The following is a 21,607-nucleotide window of genomic DNA, read 5'->3' as shown; positions in this document are numbered from 1 at the left end:
ATTATTTTAAATATGTATATAATTGATATATATTGTTGTAAAAAAATCCAATTCAAGTTTAATTATTAGTTTAGTATCAGTAATATTATTATTTTTTTATAATTCTTGTTGTTATTCAAATTATTAACGTTATTATCAATATCCTTTGAAGGGCAATGAAACGTTTAGTTAACAATTAGCAATATTAACATTCAGAAACAATAAATAAACCCTCCACTGGTGTTCAAGTATTGCACTCTACTTTGAATACATTGCTTCAAGATATGAAGAATAAACAATAAATTCCATGATCGTGTATTATATAATGGATGATCATTGTCGGGCAGAGTAACAGCTTTGATTTAAGCGGAGTTGTAAATTTCTTGAGAGAACAGCGTTTGCTACTTATCCTGGAGATGTTTTCAATATTTAGGTCTTTAATGTACATTTTATTTCGGTTCTAAAGAGACACAGGGCGGTTTTATGCCTTTATTTGGATGGTAGATTTTTTTCTACCAACTTAGTATAAAAAATAAGATTAAAAAAAATCCCTGTTTCTCCTTTTCTAAAACATCTTTGGAAATTGATTTATTGTGTGTATTTTCAGTCTCAGTTTTTCTATTAAATTCGTATTAAACACCATTCCTTCAGCATTTAAATTACTGACGCGGAACTGACAGGGATGGACTGAACCATTATAAAAGAAGTGTATTGCTGATAACTTTCATGAAAAATGCACAAAAATCTGTCAAACATACTAAATAGATGCACAATATTGTAAAAGTTTAAAATATGTAATATTGTCGATGTAAACATTTTCAACGATTAAACAGCTTGCATCTACAGTGTTCAAATAGTAACTATAAAGAATAAAATTGAACTGAAACGTTTCAGGACGCCATAAAATGGTGTGATAGACAATTAACTGATCTAGTCTTAAAATCGGTCTCATTATGTTCCGTTTAACCATCCGTCCAGCTCTTATCTGTACCACTTATTATTTTCCATTAATGGGAATAAGGATTAATAAGACATCAACTGAGCACCCCAACCCCCAACGCGCACACACATGTATGATTGCTCTATTTAAGGTTTCTACAATCATTCAGAGACATTATTGTCATATTTTTTAATTTGAGATTCGTGTGTAGCCATTTGAGCACATGCACCACAATTTAGTCATGTTTTAGTTGGTTTAAATCCTACTTTAATTTCTGTTGGCAAAATGTCAACTGCACATATTACTTTGCCCAGTTTCCAAGCACTGCCTATTTATCCTGACCTTCTTTTTATCTTATTTTTCTTTCTTTTGTCTGTATTACGTGTTTATCCTGGAGTGCCATGACTAATCTTATTGTAAACAATGTTCACTTTGTAGAGTATTCAACGTTTAGTCAAAATCCCGTTTTTCGATGTCAGACAGTGATCACAAAATGTCAAAACATGTGAGGTGAATACTGTGTTTTAAGTCAATCACATAGATACGTCATCTGACTGATACTGGTGGAATGTGAGGTTGGGGAGGGGGACGTTTTCTTTCATTTGCGCATCAAAGGTTGCCGTGACAACTCCACTACAGGGAGTCCGCCCCTCCCCAAAGATTGGAACTAAGAGCTGCTACACGCCTCACCTCGCAAGGGCAGTCTGATTTTGGCCAGCAAGAAGCAAAAGGGCATGTCCTAACGGGAGGTACTGAACCAAAGCCCTGGACGATCCTGACCAAGTCTCAGTTCAACAAGCAGCCAGAGAACCTTGCCAAGTCAGCAGACAAGCTTGATCAAGCTAGCAGCCCAACCAGTAGGACAAAGCCAGTGACCTCAGAGAAGCCTCAAGCCACCAGCAGTAAACTTCTCCTTCAACACTCCTGTGGTCCTCGTCCCAACCGGCTCTCAAGCCTACCAGGATTCCTTATCGCTCTACAGCTGACAACATAAAAACTGGGCCTTAATTTTCATCGAAACAGAACATCTCGTTGTTGCTAGGTATTGGTATTGGTGTGACGTAAAATAGGGTACTCTATCAAAATACAGTAACATAATGATCAAGCCAACATTGTTGTCCATCCAATTTGGGCCAATTTAAGTTCTCAACTTCAAGTTGTCTTTGTTTTATTTTTTTATTATTGTTTTGTGCTCTATTCAAGCTTCTTCAGTAGATGATTTGCAAAAAAAGTCCTTAAATCCAAGAGTGTGCGTGTCTTGATTAAAGTCTAGTGAACTGTCAAAACAGGAAAGAGAACTCAAAAGTGTGTGTAGCCACCCTTCAGAATAACTAAACAAGGTTTTTTATCCCTTTTAATGACATAATGATCTAAAAACGTATGTTGTGCTCCAAAAAGGCGAGACGAGTTTTCAAAAGAATAAACTCCGCTCTTTGATTAAATTGGTCAATAAATTGTTTGTCAGAATAATTTCTTTACCTCCCATATTCGCCACAACTACGTTGTAATCACTGACAAATAATACAATTTTAAAGTCCCCACTTATAACAGGGCTTGGTAAGGAACTACCTGGAAGTCTTTTGTTATCAGTACGTAAAATAAGTGGTTTACCAGTCGAGAAATTTACAATGCACAAAAGAAATGTTGTGCTAAAAAAAAGTATTGATTATTGCGAGCTGGGAGCAAAAAGTGTCCAATGGAATGAACCATTAGGTGCAATGTGGTAACAATAAGCATGATTTGTACCATTATCAAAATGACGATATGCTTTTTTTCAAGCCAGTCAACTAAAATAGCACACAGTATTCAAAATATGTTCAACATACATCAGTAACATTCAGACACAAAATATAACAATACTCAGGGACATATGTTCTTTATACTCTCTGAAAATAACTGCCATTTTTCCTGCAAATAACACAGATCAACAACAAATTTGTTCTCTGCTTTTTTTTTAACTGATTCAGAGTGATCAGACATGCTAAATAATGAAATCACTTTGGTTTTGCTCAGTCTTAGTAAGTTTTTGAGATATAAACACATTTCAATTTTTTTCATATTTTTGTTAACATGTACGCATGTGTGAAACATTTTAGAACAAGCCCTGAACTTTGAACTCTGGTGAAGCAGCATGCAATTTGCGTTTACTTATCCGTAACAATTTTTTTGGGGTTTTTTGTTACTATTTCCCCTCTTTTCTTTACTTTTTCTTTGTTTTGTCTTTGTTTTGTTTGTTTTTTTTTTGTTTGTTTTTGTGTATGTTTGTCTTGTTGTCAGTCACCCCTCTCAAGGGATATAATCAGGGTAGATGGATAGATATCGTATCAGTGTCCGCCATTCAGTTTGCAGAAATAGATGATTCTATCAGGTAATCAATATATAGTATTAGCCAAAAATCTTACCTAGGATGATGTTGGATGAACTGTAGTGACAAAAATAATTCACCTCAGCTTCAACTTTATTGTCAGCACAGATGAAATCGCTTCCCTTCTATTGCATGCAAACATGCAATAGATAAGGCACAATACAAATAACCAATAGCAGCAAGAACAAATAGCAGCAAGTTTAAAGAACAACTATTAGCAAATGTCCTTGTCATTATTGTTAATTTTTTCAAATCATTTTAGATAAAAATATATTGGTTCAGAATAGAAAATGTGCAAATGATAGTCGGAATCTAAGTAGAACAATTTTGCACTCATGTGTCAGAAGGCATAGAGTTGGGAGGGAGAAGGGCAGAGAGAGAGTTCAGAGTCCTGAAAGCTTTGTGGAAGCTGTCCTTAAGCCTGCTGGTTCTTGCTCTGAGAAACTGCAGTCTTTTCCCTGCCGGCAGCATGGAATACTGGTGTCTTTGCGGGTGAGATGGGAGTTGTAGAGGGTCCAGGGGGTGTCATGAGGGGATATCAATGACCTTTTACGCTGTTCTCAAAATTCAATGCATGGTATTTAAGCAGGAAACAGTGGAGGCGTGATACTACACGGTGGTGCAGCTAGTCAGGATGCTCTTTATACTGCCTCTGTGAGAGCATAGTGTGTGTTGGGGCACTTGCTCTCCTGAGTTTGCAGAGAAAATGCAGGCATTGATGTGCTTTTTTGGGATGTGATTTTATGGCTCCAGGACAGGTACTCGCTGACATGCACACCCAGGAAATTGGTACTGCTCGCGCTCTCCTTCGCAGCACCTTTGATCCTCATTGGGACATGCTTGATGTCTGCCCTCTTGAAATCTACAACAATCTCCTTGATTTTCTTTACATATAGGTGAAGATCGTATATACACCACTGAGCCAGCCTGCTTATTTCACTCCTGTAGGTTGTCTAATAGAGTACTCGGTTGGTTTGGACACATGGAGAGGATGGATGAGGAGTGAATGTTGAAGAGGATCTACAGAGCAGAAGTCAATGGAAGGACACCAAGAGGAAGGCCGCTATTGACGTGGATGGATAGTGTTATGAGTGCTCTGCAGGAAAGAGGTCTAAATATAATGGAAGCTAGAGCTCTTGTTGGTGAGAAGAATGAGTGAAGAGGTGTTGTGAAAGGGTAGGGGGATGTTTGGACGCGTTCTAAGGGATGGGCAGGGCACCCATATGATGCGACAGGGGTAAACCAGTGAAAGCTGTCGAGCCATGCTGCTGAACCGAAGAGTGTGTCATGTCACCCGGACCTGAGCGACATGGTCGCTTTCTTGTGTCCCGTTTCATCTGAAGGGGCGAAAGCATGACCAACTTGGATGCAGAGGTGCTTAACTTGTTTGGGTGTTTGGGCATTTGGGTTGGCCATGGTCCCCAAAAAATTGTGTGCGTTTTTTTGCTACTTTTTCCCTTTATATGTTTTCCATTTTCTTTTATTTTCTTTATTTTTGTATATGTTGTCTTGCTGGGCAGCACGGCGGCGCAGTGGTTAGCGCTTGTGCGGCACAGTTCATGTCATGGGAACCTGTCGTGGGTTCAAATCCAGCTCCAGACTTCCTGTGCGGAGTTTGTATGTTCTCCCCGTGCCTGCGTGCGTTTCCTCCGGGCACTCCGGTTTCCTCCCACGTTCCAAAAACATGCATTTCAGGTGAATTGGCCGGTCCAAATTGTCCCTAGGTGTGAATGAGCGAATGAGTTGTCTGTCCCTGTGTGCCCTGCGATTGGCTGGCAACCAATTCAGGGTGTCCCCTGCCCACTGCCCGGAGATGGCTGGGATGGGCTCCAGCCCCCCCGCGACCCTAATGAGAATAAGCGGTACGGCTAATGAGATGAGATGAGATGAGATGTTGTCTTGCTGTCGGTCACCCCTCTCGAGGGATATGACCAGGGTAAATAGATAGTTGGGTTGTCTCATCGCCGTTGTTGATGAGACGCACCACAGTTGTGTCGTCCCCAAACATTGAAAAGGGTGGAGCTGGATGTTGGGGTGCAGTCTTGGGTCAGCAGAATGAAGAGGAGGGGGCAAGGAGCCACACCCTGGGGTACCCCTGTGTTCAGTATAATGGTCCTGGAGGTGTTGCTGCTGACCTGAACTGCCTATGGTCTCCCTGTGAGGAAGTCGAGCATCCTATTACACAGGGAGTTGTAGAGTCTTAGCCGATCAAGTTTGTGGATAAGTTGCTATGGGATTACAATATTAAATGCTGAGCTGAAGTCAATGAACAGCATTCCTACGTGGGGGTTTTTAGACTCGAAGTGGGTGAAAAATGAGTGGAGAGCAATGGAGATGGCGTTGTTGGTCGAGCGGTTTGAATGATGTGCAAACTGGTAGGGATCCAGGGAGGGTGGCTTTAGGCCTGCCTTGACCCCAGATCTGAAGGCAGCTTTTCAAGCTCTCCGGTGGACCTCTCTTGTCAGCCATGGCTTCTTGATTAGCCAGTTTGGTGATGTTCTTGACAAATGTGAAATTTTCCATGCACATATACAAGCTGATAAGGCCACACAAATGTTTCATATTTGTCAAAGGAATATTTGTTTGTTTGTTTTTCAGATTAAGTTAGTATACAAACCTGTCCTGATATCCACAAGTATAAAATATGCCAGTGTAATACAAATATATAATCTGCAAAAAGTTGTCATAAAATAATAGCTTTTCCAAGTAGAATGGCTTTGTTCCATGGCAGGATAATTTTACCCTTTTTAAAAATTTTATTATTTCGTCAGTTGAAAATTACTTTCAGTAAAAAAAGGATAATAATACCTGCCATTTCAGATAATGTGGTTCTCTTTCCTTTTTTAAGTGATTTTTTTTTATTTTAACATCAGTAAAAGGGTATAAATATACTATAACAATTAAAAACCATACTTAAAATGAGGAAAACGTATGAAAGCACTGCTCACCACATTAGAGTAGTAAAAAGTCCAGTCCTTTCACTTCAATACAATTCTAAAAGTCAGGTTTTGTACTTTCTTATTTTGTAAAAAAAAGGGAAAAAAAAGAAAGTAAAAACAAAGATTTAGATAAGTAACTATCATATTCAGAATAAGCAACAATTTGAACCAAAAACAATTTGTGTAAAATCTACATTATTTGACCTAAGTAATATGAATATCAATCGTGTCTATTAATTGCTTAATGAATAAATAAGTGGCCTTCAATGTCATTATACATTAACTATAACAAAATGGCTTTTCCTTCCAGTGCAAGTATGCTATTTATATTAGAGTGTATATTTTTGCAGGGTTAAATTAATTTCAATAATGGAGTTTATTTATTTTGTATTGTTATTAACATTCATTATTTTTATTTCTGTATTTGAACAGGCCAACCTGTTTGGGTTTACGGGCGATCCCTGTTGACGACGAAAGCTTCAGTCAACACTCCAACACTGTGAGTGCAAGTTTTATACATTTAGCCTCATATTAAGCAAAACGCAACGCAAGATCAAAAGGATTAAGGTCTCATGATGAGACCGTTTATACACTTGAACAAGTCAATTGATTCTGGAGCTTATTACATGTTTACATAATCGCATGAGAAAAAATGGTTATACGTAACTGAATGAAATAGAAGGTGATGAAGATCCATCACCAAATTGTGTTTTATGTATGTACAGTAACTCACTTAATCATTTATATCAAAGTCATAGTCAAAGTTTATTGTCAATTCTGCAGCAAAACAGAGAATTGAAATTATGTTTCTCTCAGTCCTCGGTGTCTACAATATAAGACACACAAAAACACTATGCTAGGACACAAATGTAGATGCTATGACAGATAAATAGACAGATCACACATATCCATGCTTTCACAGCTTTCTCTATGGAGAGCTAATCTGGCCGAACATAAAATAAATGTATAAATAAATAAGTATTTATACATTTTTTGGGTGGATCGTTGTGTATTTTGCCATGTTTTGTGTCATGTGATGTGTCATGTATTTTTTCAAAAATAAATGTTATTTAAATGAAAGGGCGGGTTAAACTGACTGAGCTTTTCGCCTGTTGGTGGGATAGGCATTGCAGTTGATCAATGCACTCATAAATCAACCAGTAGGTGAGAAACTCAGACTGTTAGACCCACCCCCTCGTTTGAATGTTTTTTTTTTGGTGACAAAATACACGACAAAATACACACACAGAAATAAGACAAAATACGCAACAAATTACATGAAAATACATCAAAAATAAATGACAAAATGCCTGAAAAAATACAAGACAATAAAAGTGAAAAAAAACAATAAAAAATAATCAATAAAATACATGAAAAAATACTTGAGAAAAAAAAAAGGACAAAATATGTCATGGTCGCCTTGGCGATCGGTCTGCCCCGCCCCCTGGGCACCAGCTGAAGCAGTTCAACTAATCGCGTGTCTGCTATTTAAGGCTGGATTGTGGGCTTTGCGGGTGCTGGCTCATTATATATACCTTTTCTGTTCTGTCATGCCTGGTCCTGTTTAGTTGAGTTGGAAGAAACCTGTGTTTGCACGTTTTTGTTAAAACCTGTTTGTTCTGTCTTGTCCCTGAGTTTTGGACAACTTTTATTTTGGTAAATAAAAGTTTTGGATCGTCACGCAATTGAGTTCTCCCTTCCTGCCTCCTGCCTCCGTCCTGGTCCGTTCACCCCTTCCATCTCGTGACAAAATATGTGACAAAATAAATGACCGAATACACAACAATATACAGGACCAAATAAATGAAATACTACACTACAACATACATGACATAAAAAATACAAAATACATTAGAAAATAAATAACGAAATACACTGCAAAATACATAACAAAATACATGAGAAAATACAATACAAAATACATTATATCACACATGACAAAATAAAAGAAAGATTACCCTAGAAAATATGCAACCAAATATATGACAAAATTTATAAATATATAATGTTTCTTTATATATTTAGCTATAACCTGGCACAATATAAATACCGAAATATATAACGGATGCAATGCATGAATATATAAATACACAGCATTTATGTCATATATTCAATTGTTACGTGATTTATTTATGTGTTAATTTATTGATACAAGCATTTGCAGGTATTTATTTATTTATACATAAGATCAGTCCTCCACATTTCTCTTGTATAAAGTTCTGCATGTAATTATCAGCCGCCATTAAGCAACTAATAGGCTGTAAAAGGTTATGATCTCTCATGGTTGTGGCGCTTACGTCAACACAGAGTCAAGTACCCCGACGTCAGGGTCCGTAATAGATCATAAACCGGGTTCGCTCAAAGCTGACGCATGAGGCCTCGGCCGAGGCAGTGACACTATGCAAGTACTTGTATCAGATCAATATTGTTGTCCTGGGTTCGATACTTCACTTCTCCACTAAATTTCTCAAACCGGCGCTTCTCAACGTAGATATTGCATACCTTCTCTCTCTCGTTCAGCCTCCTCTGGATCTCTATGCCTCAGTGTGTTACTGACAGGTAGACTTTTAGCACCTCTCCTTCCCTGGCCTGCTGCTGCATTGTGCCTGCCACGCAGAAGAAAAAATAAAATACAAAATACACAGACATATATGGCACTGGGACAATGAGGGCTGTCTGATTGGATGAATCAGCGGGGCCTGTTTTTTATAAGGGTGATGGCAGCGGGGATCACGCGTTTCCCCTCCTCAATTTTATCGCCTTGTATCTGTGCCCTGATGCTAGTGGGATGAAGTATTTGTGTAATGAGTGAGTGATATCCTGGAGTATTGTGTTTGCCAGTCAGATGATGCACCTGTAAGCCTGAGAGTTTGGGTGTGGGTACGCCGATGATTTGAGCTGCTGTGTAAGTGAAACGTGTTAGTTTGGTCTGGTTTGGGACGGAGACCATTGTGAAAAAACATGTAGAGCAATAAAGAAGCATGGGTTGAACAATGTTTAGGAGGGGAGGGTCAATATATGGTCCTTTAAGTTTACGGATGTCTGACAGGCTTAGTTGACTCTTTTTTTAACCATGGAAAAGGACGATGACAGGTGTAATTTGTGTGGTAAAGTAGTCTGCTACTGTGGCGGCACCACATGAACACATGAAGAAAATAGACACTCTAGAGAACAACCAGCTGCAACCACAAAAGTTACTGTTCCTGAACAAAAACCTGTAAGCCGTTTGTCACTATGTCAACGATTAACACTTTATCAAGTCAAGTCACATTTATTTGTATATCCCTTGATTACAAAATCTCTCAAAGGACTGCACAGGTTACAATCACACTACCACCTGATATTAAACCAACATGCAAGGAAAAACTCAAAAATGTCCACATAAAGAAAATAAGAAACCTTGAGAAGGGGCCTTGCAAGTGGTGATCCCCCTTCCAGGATGACAAGGGTGCACACCATTTTGCAATGTTGTTGCAATACACAAACCACACAATAAGATAAATATAGGTAAGATGTAAAACAAGTTTTTGCTATCATTGCCCATAAAGTATATGATAGAAACGACGCAGCTTCCCATCTCTGCCGGCTGGTTAATGCAGACGTTGACAAACTTGACATGCTTCAGGTCAAGGTGCTGGTCGGTTGACTCATCTGAATATGTCCTTCGCCCTCATATAACCGCCAGCCAAGCAGCAGGAAAGAAAGGGAAAAGATAAGTGTGAGGTGGGCATAAATAATAAGCTATTAAAGAGAAGTGGGTCTTAAGTCTAGATTAAAAAACTTTGCAGGTTGCAGATCTTATCTCCGAAAGCATTGTATTCCAAAGCACCGGGGCCTGGATGGAAAACGCTCTCAAGCTTACTGATTTCTTCTTGGCTCTCTGAGTCAAAAGTAGACCAATGGCGGCTCCGGAGAGGAACCTAGGGGGAGATCAAATTAGAGAGACAAGGGAGGGCAAGTCCATGCAAACATTTATATGTTAGTAAGAGAACCTGGGAGCCAGTGCAAGTAAGCCAATATAGGAGTGATATGGTCAGCCGCATTTTGGACCAGCTGAAAAATTTTGATGCTAGACATCGGAGACCTTAAAGCAATATATTACAGTAAATAAGCCGAGAAGTATTAAAAGCACCTTATTTGCATTACTGACTTGATTTTCAAAATATTGTGTACTCAAAGATATTTTTGCTGTCTTGTTGACATTGTTATGCAGTATTTGTCAAGTCAAGTCAAGTCAAATTTATTTATATAGCCCTTAATCACAAAAATGTCTCAAAAGACTGCACAGGATTACAATGACACAATTACCTGGTCTTAAACCAACATGCGGGCAAGGAACAACTCAAAACCTCAGCGTGAGGAAAAAGAGAAACCTTGAGAAGGGACCTCACAAGTGGTATCCCCCTTTCAGGATGACCAGGGTGAATTACATTTAGCATTACAGTACACAAACATAGTAAACACTAGGTAACATGTTGAAAATTTGTCCGGAAAGTGGATGACAGCAGCGAGGCCCCCAGCTTGTAAACTAGTCCAGAAAGTCTCCGACGGCCACGACACAGCTTTCCATCTCTGCCAGCTGGTCCATGCAGGCGTTCACATGCTTCAGGTCAAACGCTCGTCCGCTGACTCATCTCAAATCGTCCTTCTCTTTCGTATCACCACCAGGCAGGTATTTTCGTTACATTGCTTTTTTTTCCCTACAATATTTGTAATCAAACATTTATCTTTACATATTTTCAGATCAATTACGGTGTATTGACATGGATCGGCTTCATAACTAAAGTCCTACTGCCGTCCACCCATACGATTAATATGGACATGGCATTGCCTGCATGCGGTTGATAATATGATTCCGGTTATATTATTATCATATTTTATTTACTTCATTCCCATAAAATGTCAGAAAGTTTTTAAGATAAGGGTGAGAGATGAATTCCTTGTTGTCCTAACATGGCTTGGAATACTAAAGACTGTGGTTGGCAAAAACAAAATGATAATTAGCATTTGAAACACTATGTTAACAAACATGCTGTTTATCCCTGCAGCGTTGCGTGATTATAATCAACTCACAGGCCCGCTTGTTTTTTCCCTCCATGCTGCAATTGCATTATTAGCTCTCATGTGGGCCACAATAGAAAGCGGAGTTCGGTTTTAAAAATGAATCAAAATCATCATGACAGTTTGATAAGTACCCTCAACTGCAATTTTTAAACAAAAGCATTAAACATTAAAACATATGCAAGTTTCTAAATCGATGTCTGGCATTAATCACTTTATCGGTTAAAAACAAAAAATCTTAAAGGGACAGTGTGTAATATTTGCTCATTAAATGTGGCTGTATTGCGCAGTGCAACCAAAAATAGTGCTAAAAAGCACAAGGAAAAAGACAAACTACGGCAATTCAAAGTGAGTAAAACGATTTTTCTTCTCATTTTTTGGTTCTTTTGGGTACTCCTAGCAGCAAGATAGTAAATGATTATGTCAGATCCCTATAGGTGAGCCTCATCTTATGTAAAATAAATGCACATATCTCAACCTTTGTACTCAAAAAGTTTATATCATAGTTCAAAGGTTGGCAACCCAGTAATCTGACACAACGTCCTACCCTGTTGAGAATAATCGCGCCAGCAAGGGCTGCCACAGGCCCCGCTATAAATCAGTTGGCCACTCTACTTGCCAGTATATTGTTATATTGTTAAATTGATCTATGACTTTTAGTTCTGGTGTGCCACCCAAGAGTTTAAGTGGCCCCATCTGGCAAAATCTATGAAAGAATTCCAGAAAGGCCACTGGTCGAGAAGTCCTACCGTAGGCTGATCTGAACAGCAATGTAGCTGGTAGCAGCGGAAAGAAGCATTACGTTAATGTCCTCATCTCATCTCATCAGCTGCACCGCTTATCCTCAATAGGGTCGCGGGGATGCTGGAGCCCATCCCAGCAATCATCAGGCAGAGGGCAGGGGACACCCTGGACTGGTTGCCAGCCAATCGCAGGGCACACGGGGACAGACAACTCATTCGCTCATTCACACCTAGGGACAATTTGGACCGGCCAATTCACCTGAAATGCATGTTTTTGGAACGTGGGAGGAAACCGGAGTGCCCGGAGGAAACCCACGCAAGCACGGGGAGAACATACAAACTCCGCACAGGAAGTCTGGAGATGGATTTGAACCCACGACAGGTTCCCATGACATGATCTGTGCCGCACAAGCGCTAACCACTGCGCCGCCGTGCTGCCCACGTTAATGTCCTGTACTCGGAAAAAGTTGCACACAATACAAAAACTTCAGATTCAGATTCAGATTCAGAGCTACTTTATTGTCATTCTAGTACACGTGTATACAGAACGAAATGTCGATACATCTGACCCGCACAGTTTCCTTGAATGTACAGATATAAATAAAATGTTGTATTGAGTTGGAGTATTGAGTACTAATAATATACTAAATAATTATGGCTATGTATAGTATTTTACAGTAGTGCAAATAGTGCAAGAGGAGCAGCTAACAGTAACAATAAAACTGTAACAATAACACTGTAAGTACAATAGTGCAGAGAAACAGATGTGCAAGGAGTGGCTAGCTATAAAGAACTGCCAGTAGTGCAAAAAAGTCAAACAAAACCAACAGATGTACAGATTAGCAGCAGTTTAGATTTACTATTTGTTTGATTGACCATTTAACAGTCTAGTGGCCAGGGGGACAAGACTGTTGTGGAACCTGGTGGTCCTGCACCGCACACTGCAGTACCTCTTCCCAGAGGCTAGCAGAATGAACAGTCCATGATGGGGGTGAGAGGGGTCCCTGATAATGTTCTTAGCTTGGGATAGGCAGCGTTCTTGCCAATGTCCTGAATGGAGGGGAGAGAAGTCCCGATGATTTTCTCTGCTGTCCTCGTCACCCTCCTCACACTACCCCAGTCGGAAGCGCTGCAGCTTCCACACCACACAGAGATACAGCTGGTCAGGATACTCTCTATGGTGCTATCATAAATCTAACTGCTAAACAGCAATGTCCGGATAGTTTTCGACATTCCGTATGTTTTTTTTTGTTTCTATTGGTTTTCGTAAGTTGAAAGGTCGAAGTAGAGGAGCGTATGTGTCTGCAAATTTGTTTTTGAGGGAATAATACTGTTTTTTTTTTTTCATCCTGAAGTTTTTACACTGAGCTAGCTCAAATTTAAACAAATTGGAGGTTTACTTTCATCTACAGCGTCACACTTATGGGTGTTTCTTGCTATCTTCAAAGAGTCCTTCCCTCCTCTCAGCAGATGAAACTCTTGTGTTCACTTGCTCTAAGACGATTGCGATGCTGATTAGCTTGCAGCAATCACGCTACGCTTTGGATTTTCTTATCTGGCATCCCTTGAGCTGGCAGGCTCAGGCATGCTGACGAACCGCTGCCTTTCTACTTTGTGGTAAGGGTGGGCAGATCCATCCATTCATTTTCTTCACCGCTTATCCTCACTAGGGCTGAGAGGGTTGCTGGAGCCTATCCCAGCTATCTTCAGGCAGTGGGCAGGGCATACTGAGATAAACAACTCAGCTAGTGACAAATTGGACCGGCTAATTAACCTGACAGGCATGTTTTTGGTATCTGGAAGGAAATACCCCTTAGGAAACCCAAGCCGGCACGGGGAGAACATGCATACTCCACACGGGAAGACTGTGGTAGCTGGAATTGAACCATGGACCTCTACACCATGGGGCTGGGCTCTAACCACACAGCCGCCATGTGGCCCCAGATCTATCCAAATATTGATATTAACAATACTGAGCGAGTGCTTGAATTGGATCGATGCTATAGTCAAGATTGATACTCCATCCATCCATCTTCAGCTTATCCGGGATCGGTTCACGGATGCAGCAGCCTCAGTAGGGAGGCCCAGTCTTCTCTATCCCCAGCCACCTTATCCAGCTCATTGACAGGATCCGAAACATTCCCAGACCAACCTAGAGACATAGTCTTTCAGCGTGTCCTGGGTCGTCCCTGGGGCCACCTGAATGTGGGACATGTCCTGAGGGAGGCGTCCGGGAGGCCTCCTTATCAGATGAACCAAGCCATCTCATTTGGCTCCTTTTAATGCGGAGGAGCCGCGGCTCTCCTTCCGGATGACGGAGCTCCTCACCCTATCGCTAAGGAAGAGCCATGCCATCCTGTAGAGGAAACTTATTTCAGCCGCTTGTATCTGGGATCCATTTCTTTTGTTTATGATCCAAAGTTCATGACCATAGGTAAGGGTAGGAATGTAGATCGATCGGCTCGATCGATTTCGACTCAGCTCCTTCTTCACCACGACACACCGGGAAAGAGTTCTCATGACGGTAGCCGATACACCGATCAATGCAGTCTTCCCATTTCAACTATAACCATAACAATGATGTTATTTTGTCATAGGTTTTCACAGAATATATATCCATCCATTATCTGCACCGCTTATACTCAGTAGGGTCGCAGGGGTGCCAGAGCCCATCCCAGCTATTTTCGGGCCGTGGGCAGGGGACACCATAATTGGTTGCCTGCACATTCTCAGCGCACAAGAAAATCTAGCCAGCGCACAAAAATCAGGGCTCGAAATTGCTAATTAAGAAGCGAATTAAGTCAAAGTTACAGTGCATGAAGGTAAAAATACACGGGTTCCCCTGACGCTGTTTTCTAAATGCGGTATTTTTAAGTCGAACGAAGTTGAAAAGTAAAGTCAGTAGAGTTTTTCGAGAACCGGCTTCTTCGGCTCAGCTCACTAAAGATAACCGCTCTTTCGGGGCCTAAACGGCTCTTCAGGTTGTTTTTGCTTCTTTAATCCCTACACGACCAAATATTATGTAAAATTGTGCACAAAATGACTAAAAGGAAAGGTGGGAATTGAACAAAGAAAAATACTGAAATGAAAAAGTAGTGAAAAGCTGAGAAAAAAGAAACAAAAGGAAGAGAAAAAGAAGGAAAAATTCAGAAAAAAAGCCAGGAAAAAAGAAAAGAAAGAAACAAAAGAAAAAAAGTAAATAGAGAACAAAAAGAAAAACGGAACAGCTAGGAAAAAAATAAACACAATGAGATTTTTTAAAGGAATAAAAAAATGGAAAAAAAACATTATGCCAACATTGTACTTCCACTAAAAAATGTCATTAAATACAGTTCTGTATCGTGCAAACGACTAAATAAGCCCCCAGAAATGTTAGCATTATGCGTCAAAAGATACCAGGGGAAAAAAATGAAAATTTTGTGAAAGAATTGTTGTAAAAACAAATGACGTTTGTAGGCCGTAAAACCTTTGCAATAATAAATGAGTCAATTCATTCAAAAGTGATTTTTTTTTTTTTGCATTGCCGGAAACTCAGCAAAATGTAACTTGATGTCAAGTTTTGGACATGTTTGATAATGATTTCGTTGCCATACTTGGGATTGCCGTTGCTCACTGTTGTTTCAATCGACTTTGTGTGAACGCTCACACCAGTGGAAAATTAGAGGGAACAGTCATGAGATTTCCGCGCAAAAAGTATCGGTATCAGATCAATATCGATTGATACTACTCTGTATTTACGTAGCTTGGATAAATGCCAAAAATCGCCCAGCCCTTCTTTTCGCTCTGTGAGCGGACAGGCCTGACACGACCCGGATTCCGTCGTCATTCGAAAAACGTTTCAGGCGAAAACGTCTGGGAAAACAGACACTGCAATCAGGTGGAGAAGGCGAACCTCTCGGCTGTGAGGCAAAAAATCAATTCAGGGTCCTCGATGCGAATTTAAGATGCGATGAGTCTCGCGAGCGCCTCGAAAGGGTCCTCGTCTCGAGATGAGATGCGCCGTCACAGCGAGTGACGTGGCGCTGCAATTAATCAAGGAGAAAGCTGGCTAATAAAGCGGTTAGCATTTCCATGAATTTCATCTTGACAGCCATTTCTCATACAGAATACAAAAGAAAGACAAATGCATGAGGAGCTTTAGGGCCGAGATGTTAATACTTCCAGGGGGAGAAGGGAAAACGAGTGATGAAACATGTGGCTGCTCAGTAAAAGACGGTTGGTATTTGTGTTAATTCTTTTATTCCAAAACACTGAAAATTCCGGAAATCATTCAATATCTATTCTAGCTCCTGATGTCAAAGATAGACATTATTAAGACTCTTTGGTGGCTGTATTTACACAGATAAAATACATGTATTGTTAAAAACTACATCGTGATAGCAGCTGCAAGGTACTCACGAGGCTCTCATGTTGGTTGAAAAAAGGAAAGAGGGAGCCCAAACAGTGGGCGTGGTTTATTATACGTCAGTGAAAACAGTACACACATGACCACGACTTCACAATAAAAGAATATAAGATTGATAAACGTACAAGAGAAATAATTAGACTGATTATTGAAACGTCGTTTTATGTGTGTGTGTGTGTGTGTGTGAGAAAGATTGTTTTCATGAGACTGAATTCTGAGAGATTTACATCCAAAACGGCCAATGTGTCACCTGAAGACGGCTGTATTCTCCTCCTTTGTGTGTTTGTTTAACACTGAGGTTGTCAGGTGGGTAAAACGTCAATGGAACTGAGTAGTTCCGTTCAGGTTTTTATTAAAGAACATTCTGGGCACAAATGAGGTACACAGCAAAGCTGTTTGATTTTTATGTGTTTGGTCAACATTTCTGACAATCACTTTTATACTAGGAGGATAGTGTCGTGATTACTTATTACACTCACCTGTGCCCGCTCGTTCGGCGCCAGCTGCTGCGGGTTACCTGATTGGTTCCCCGTCTTATTTAAGCTCAGTCCTTTCACTCACCTGTTGTCAGTCCATCAGCGAACATCTGTTTTCACAAGGCAAGCATTTTTTACTCTGACACCTGTCGGTCCCGTTTTGTCACCCGTTTTCCACTCGTCCGTTCCTGATTTCCCCGTTTGGTTACTTGGTTACATTTTTCAGTATAAATCAATCAGTATGACTTAACACATTGGGCTGATGCAAGATCATTTTTGTCAAGAATGATCTTACAATATTTAGAAAAATAATAAACATCATTACTACCTACTAACATTATCGTTGATAAGTGTTAATCTCCTTGTCACTAAAAAAATATACAACATAATGTCGCTTTTATTTTAAAAAGACAAATCTCGTTTTGTTTTTTCATTTAATATTCCAATCGTGCAATAATATCTTTAAAAAATGCCCAAAATGGAGATAGGTCTTTTTAAAATATCAGCAACGATAATAGAATTGAATAGTAATAGTCAAATCATGGTTATTTTTGACGTCCTTAATCACAGAGGGGTCTCAAAGGGCTGCACAGACCACAAATGATTGCAAACCACAGACTATTATTACACCATCCCTGATCTAACACCTACATGAGGGCAAGGAAAAACTCAAAAACCTCAGCATGAGGGAAATTAGAGAAGTTATCCCCAAAAAAATGTAAAAAAAAATCTTATCTGACATAGATGATACACCATTTGGCAAATTTTAACAAATAATGAAAATAATCAGTAAAATGAGCATAATTGCCTCACATGGCCGACAAATCTGCAAATACTTTTTTTTAATTTATTTTTTTTATAAAAAATGCGCAAAATATTTATTTAAAAAAATAAATAATATCCTAATTGTCAGGACCAGAATGGAAACATGATCCAATTACGTGACGTTTACCACAAGCTTTATTGAAAGAAAGAGGAGGGGCTGCGCCCACGATCCAGTGTTGGACGCAGGAAGCAAGTCGCTCTTGGACAGTGATCTGAACACGGAAGTGTGCCTTCCGTAGCGAGCGATGGCGGTGTCAGGGACGGAAAAACTGGTCGGTTGCCAGGACTGGGAGAGCAATGCATGGTCGGGGTCGGAAACAAGTCACAGCGGGAGACAAACAGGAGCAAAAACGGGACAGGCGGGAGTCAGGGTCGAAAAAGGCTGTCCTTGTATACACAGACGGACTGACAACAGGGGACTGACAGGACTGGGTTCAAATAGTAACAGGGAGCCAATCAGAACCCGCAGCGGTTGGCGCCAGATGAGCGGGCACAGGTGAATCACATCGGTAATCACGACACTTAATAAAGTTTTGATTGTGGTGATTGTTTTGCTGTGTATATACTGTAACTATGAAAGGAACGCTTTGTAATATTTGATCACTAGTGTCACCGCATTGTGCCATGCAACTGAAAACGAATGCTACAAAGCATAAGGAAGAATTCAAATTACTCAAATAGACAAACTGTGCTATTTTACTTTTCTTTTCCTTGCACAGCCTTTAAGGTTTTCCGTTAACTATCATATTTTCACATGGTGTAGTTTCAGAGAAAAATTAGTCCACAAATGTGGCCACAAGGCCCCAGTAAAGCAGAATGAACTCCAACGTTTATATAACATAACTATGACGTTCAGGCATGTGTACGCCAGGTCCATCTATCCATCCATCCATTGTCTTCCGCTTATCCGAGGTCGGGTCGCGGGGGCAGCAGCGTTAAAAGGGAAGCCCAGACGTCCCTATCCCCAGCCACCTCCTCCAGCTCATCCGACGGGACCCCGAGGCGTTCCCAAGCCAGCCGAGAGACATAGTCTCTCCAACGTGTCCTGGGCCGCCCCCGGGGCCTCTTGCCGGTGGGACATGCCCGGAACACCTCCCGAGGGAGGCGTCGAAGAGGCATCCTTATTAGATGCCCGAGCCACCTCAACTGGCTCCTCTCAACGCGGAGGAGCAGTGGCTCTACACCGAGTCCCTCCCGGATGACTGAGCTTCTCACCTTATCTCTAAGGGAGAACCCAGCCACCCTGCGGAGGAAACTCATTTCAGCCACTTGTATCCGGGATCGAGTTCTTTCGGTCATGACCCAAAGTTCATGACCATAGGTGAGGGTAGGAACGTCGATCGACCGGTAGATCGAGAGCTTTGCCTTTCGGCTCAGCTCCCTCTTCACCACGACAGACCGGTACAGGGTCCGAATGACGGCAGACGCTGCACCGACCCGTCTGTCGATCTCCCGTTCCATCCTACCCTCACTCGTGAACAAGACCCCAAGATACTTGAACTCCTCCACTTGGGGCAAGACCTCCTCCCCGACCCGGAGGGAGCATACCACCCAGGTCATAAAGTTTAAAAAATTGTCACCACTAGGAGATGCAAAATAATACACAATGTCCCCTTGAGCACGATTTGTTTACATACGCACACCCCATTCACAAGTTCTCATCCATGCATTTTTCAGTTGACGTTAATAGTGGTGTCTGCAACGTCAAAATATTCTGATTAGTGGCACCATCTTCTGGTCTTAATCGTCATTGCAGCCTCTGTCAAGCTGCTTGTATGGCGCGTGCATGTATGGGTTTCCCTTGAAAAAAACTCTTCTGTTTTCATCTTTTTACAGGTATGGGTTGGCATTTGGTCTGTATTTGTAACAGTTCTGGTCTTACTTTCACCATTTTCATCCTGGAATAAAAGAAAACCTCCAGCATGCGCGTAAAAGCACTTTACTGCCCCCAACCACCGCCACACACCCCTCTTTTCCTCCAAGCCGTGGCCGGAACACCAATGACAAAAAGTAAAATGAAAGCAGATAGGCGCTGTGAAAAAAAAAATATGAAAGCTCTTTAAACTCAGTTGGGCATTGTTAACCCATACTCAATAGAGAAAATGTTTTACTTTTTAAGGACACCCCAAACTACGCAACTCACCTTTAAAATGGCGTTCAGACAACAAGTACCAGTACAGAGCTCGTTTCCGGGGACACGTTTTTAAGCAATCGAAGAACTTTGTCACAGTCACTATCATTCAGTGTCGAACGCTAATGTTAGCCTTGCTTAAATACAAAGTGCAAACCGGGAACTTTTGTGTTTTTGAGGCACTTGTAGATGTTGTCTCTGTGATGGTTTGCTGCAAGCGTTTAGTCCTAACCGGTGCTCATCTTTTTTCTTTTTCCTTTTTTTTTCATCGGTGCTCATCCTTGAGCCCCGAGGGCCGTGACCAGTGCTCCTCTCTGGGAAGGTTGCCATGACGACACCTGTCCTGAAGAGCGTGTGGATTCATATATCCGCTCTTGTTTTTGTTTTTCTTGTTAACTCATTCACTGCCGGCTTCTGCAGGATGAATACAGACCACCAACGAAGATTTATGATTATTTATGAATGCATGAGATTAAAAACACATGTAACTTAATAATTAGCTAGTAAGCTGGGTTCCTGTTTAAACAATCAAATTTTGCCAACAAATCGGCTTTTTTTGTCACAGGTGCTTCCTGTCTGTGATGGTGGTTGCTAATGCTAAGAGCAGCGTTGGAGAACCTAGCCATTAGTTTAAGTGATCATGATGCTAAGTGCTAACAAAAACAATCTATTTGATGAGGAAAGCTGCTAATTCAAGCCTCTATGACGATAGCTGCTGATGCTAGTGGCCGCATTGTCCTGATAACTGCTAATCTTATTGGAATCGTTGATAAAGTGATAGCCTATAATGTAAACATCCCAAACACTCCCTACTTACATTTGCATCGAGTTGACGAAGGTAGTGCTAATGCAAGTATCGAAGCCGGTAGCTACTAACAATGTTCCCTCTAAGCTGTACGCGTGCGCAATTGCTCACTGCCCGCACATTCTCAGCGCACAAGAAAATCTATCCAGCGCAACGTTCCCTTTAAGCTGCTAATTGCACACAACCCAGAGATTTTCCACGCACAAGAAAATCTAGCCAGCTCACAAAAATCAGGGCTCGAAATTGCTAATTAAGAAGCGAATTAAGTCAAAGTTACAGGGCATGAAGGTAAAAATACAAGGGTTCTCCTGACGTTGTGTTCTAAATGTGGTATTTGGAAGTCAAGGTCGAAGTAGAACAAAGTTGAATAAAGTCAGTAGAGTTTTTCGAGAACTGGCTTTTCGGCACGGCTCACTAAAAGGAATTGGCTCTTTCGGGTCTTAAACGGCTCTACAGGTTGTTTTTGCTTCTTTCATCCCTATAAGAACAAATATTATGAAAAATTGTGCACAAAATGACTTAAAGGAAGGGGGAATAGAACAAAAAAAAAAATACCAAAATGAAAAAGTAGTGAAAAGCTAAGAAAAAAAAACAAAATGAGGAGAAAAAAGAAGGAAAATTTTAGAAAAAAAAGCCAGAAAAAAAGAAAGGAAAAAGAAACAAAGGAAAAAAAGTAAATAGAGGACAAAAAGAAAAAAGTAACAGCTAGGAAAAAATAAACACAATGAGATTTTTTTTTAAAGAATTAAAAGAAAATAGAAAAAACAGGGAAAAAGAAGAAAAAGTTTGTGTTGCATTCAAATAATTTCCAATTATACCAAGTCAATCTCCTTGCCAACATTGTACTTCCACTCAAAAATGTGATTAAATACAGTTGTGTATCGTGCAACCGACTAAGTAAGCCCCCCAAAATGTTAGTATTATGCGACAAAAGATAC

The 21,607-nt window shown here is 40.5% G+C and overlaps 1 protein-coding gene across 1 annotated transcript in view; it reads left to right on the top strand.

The window, feature by feature from the left end:
• Positions 1 to 21,607, top strand: part of frmpd3 (FERM and PDZ domain containing 3) — a 169,851-nt gene that overhangs the window by 71,039 nt on the left and 77,205 nt on the right. Inside the window, exon 2 of the mRNA XM_088343358.1 lies at positions 6,656 to 6,722. The gene's annotated coding sequence lies outside the window, so the exon portion shown is untranslated. The remainder of the gene's footprint in view (positions 1 to 6,655; positions 6,723 to 21,607) is intronic.

Source organism: Urocampus carinirostris, chromosome 9 (genome assembly GCF_059441175.1).
Source record: "Urocampus carinirostris isolate Australia breed hairy pipefish chromosome 9, RoL_Ucar_1.0, whole genome shotgun sequence".
In the NCBI taxonomy this organism is placed as follows: domain Eukaryota; kingdom Metazoa; phylum Chordata; class Actinopteri; order Syngnathiformes; family Syngnathidae; genus Urocampus; species Urocampus carinirostris.
This window is presented reverse-complemented; position numbering and strand designations above follow the sequence as displayed.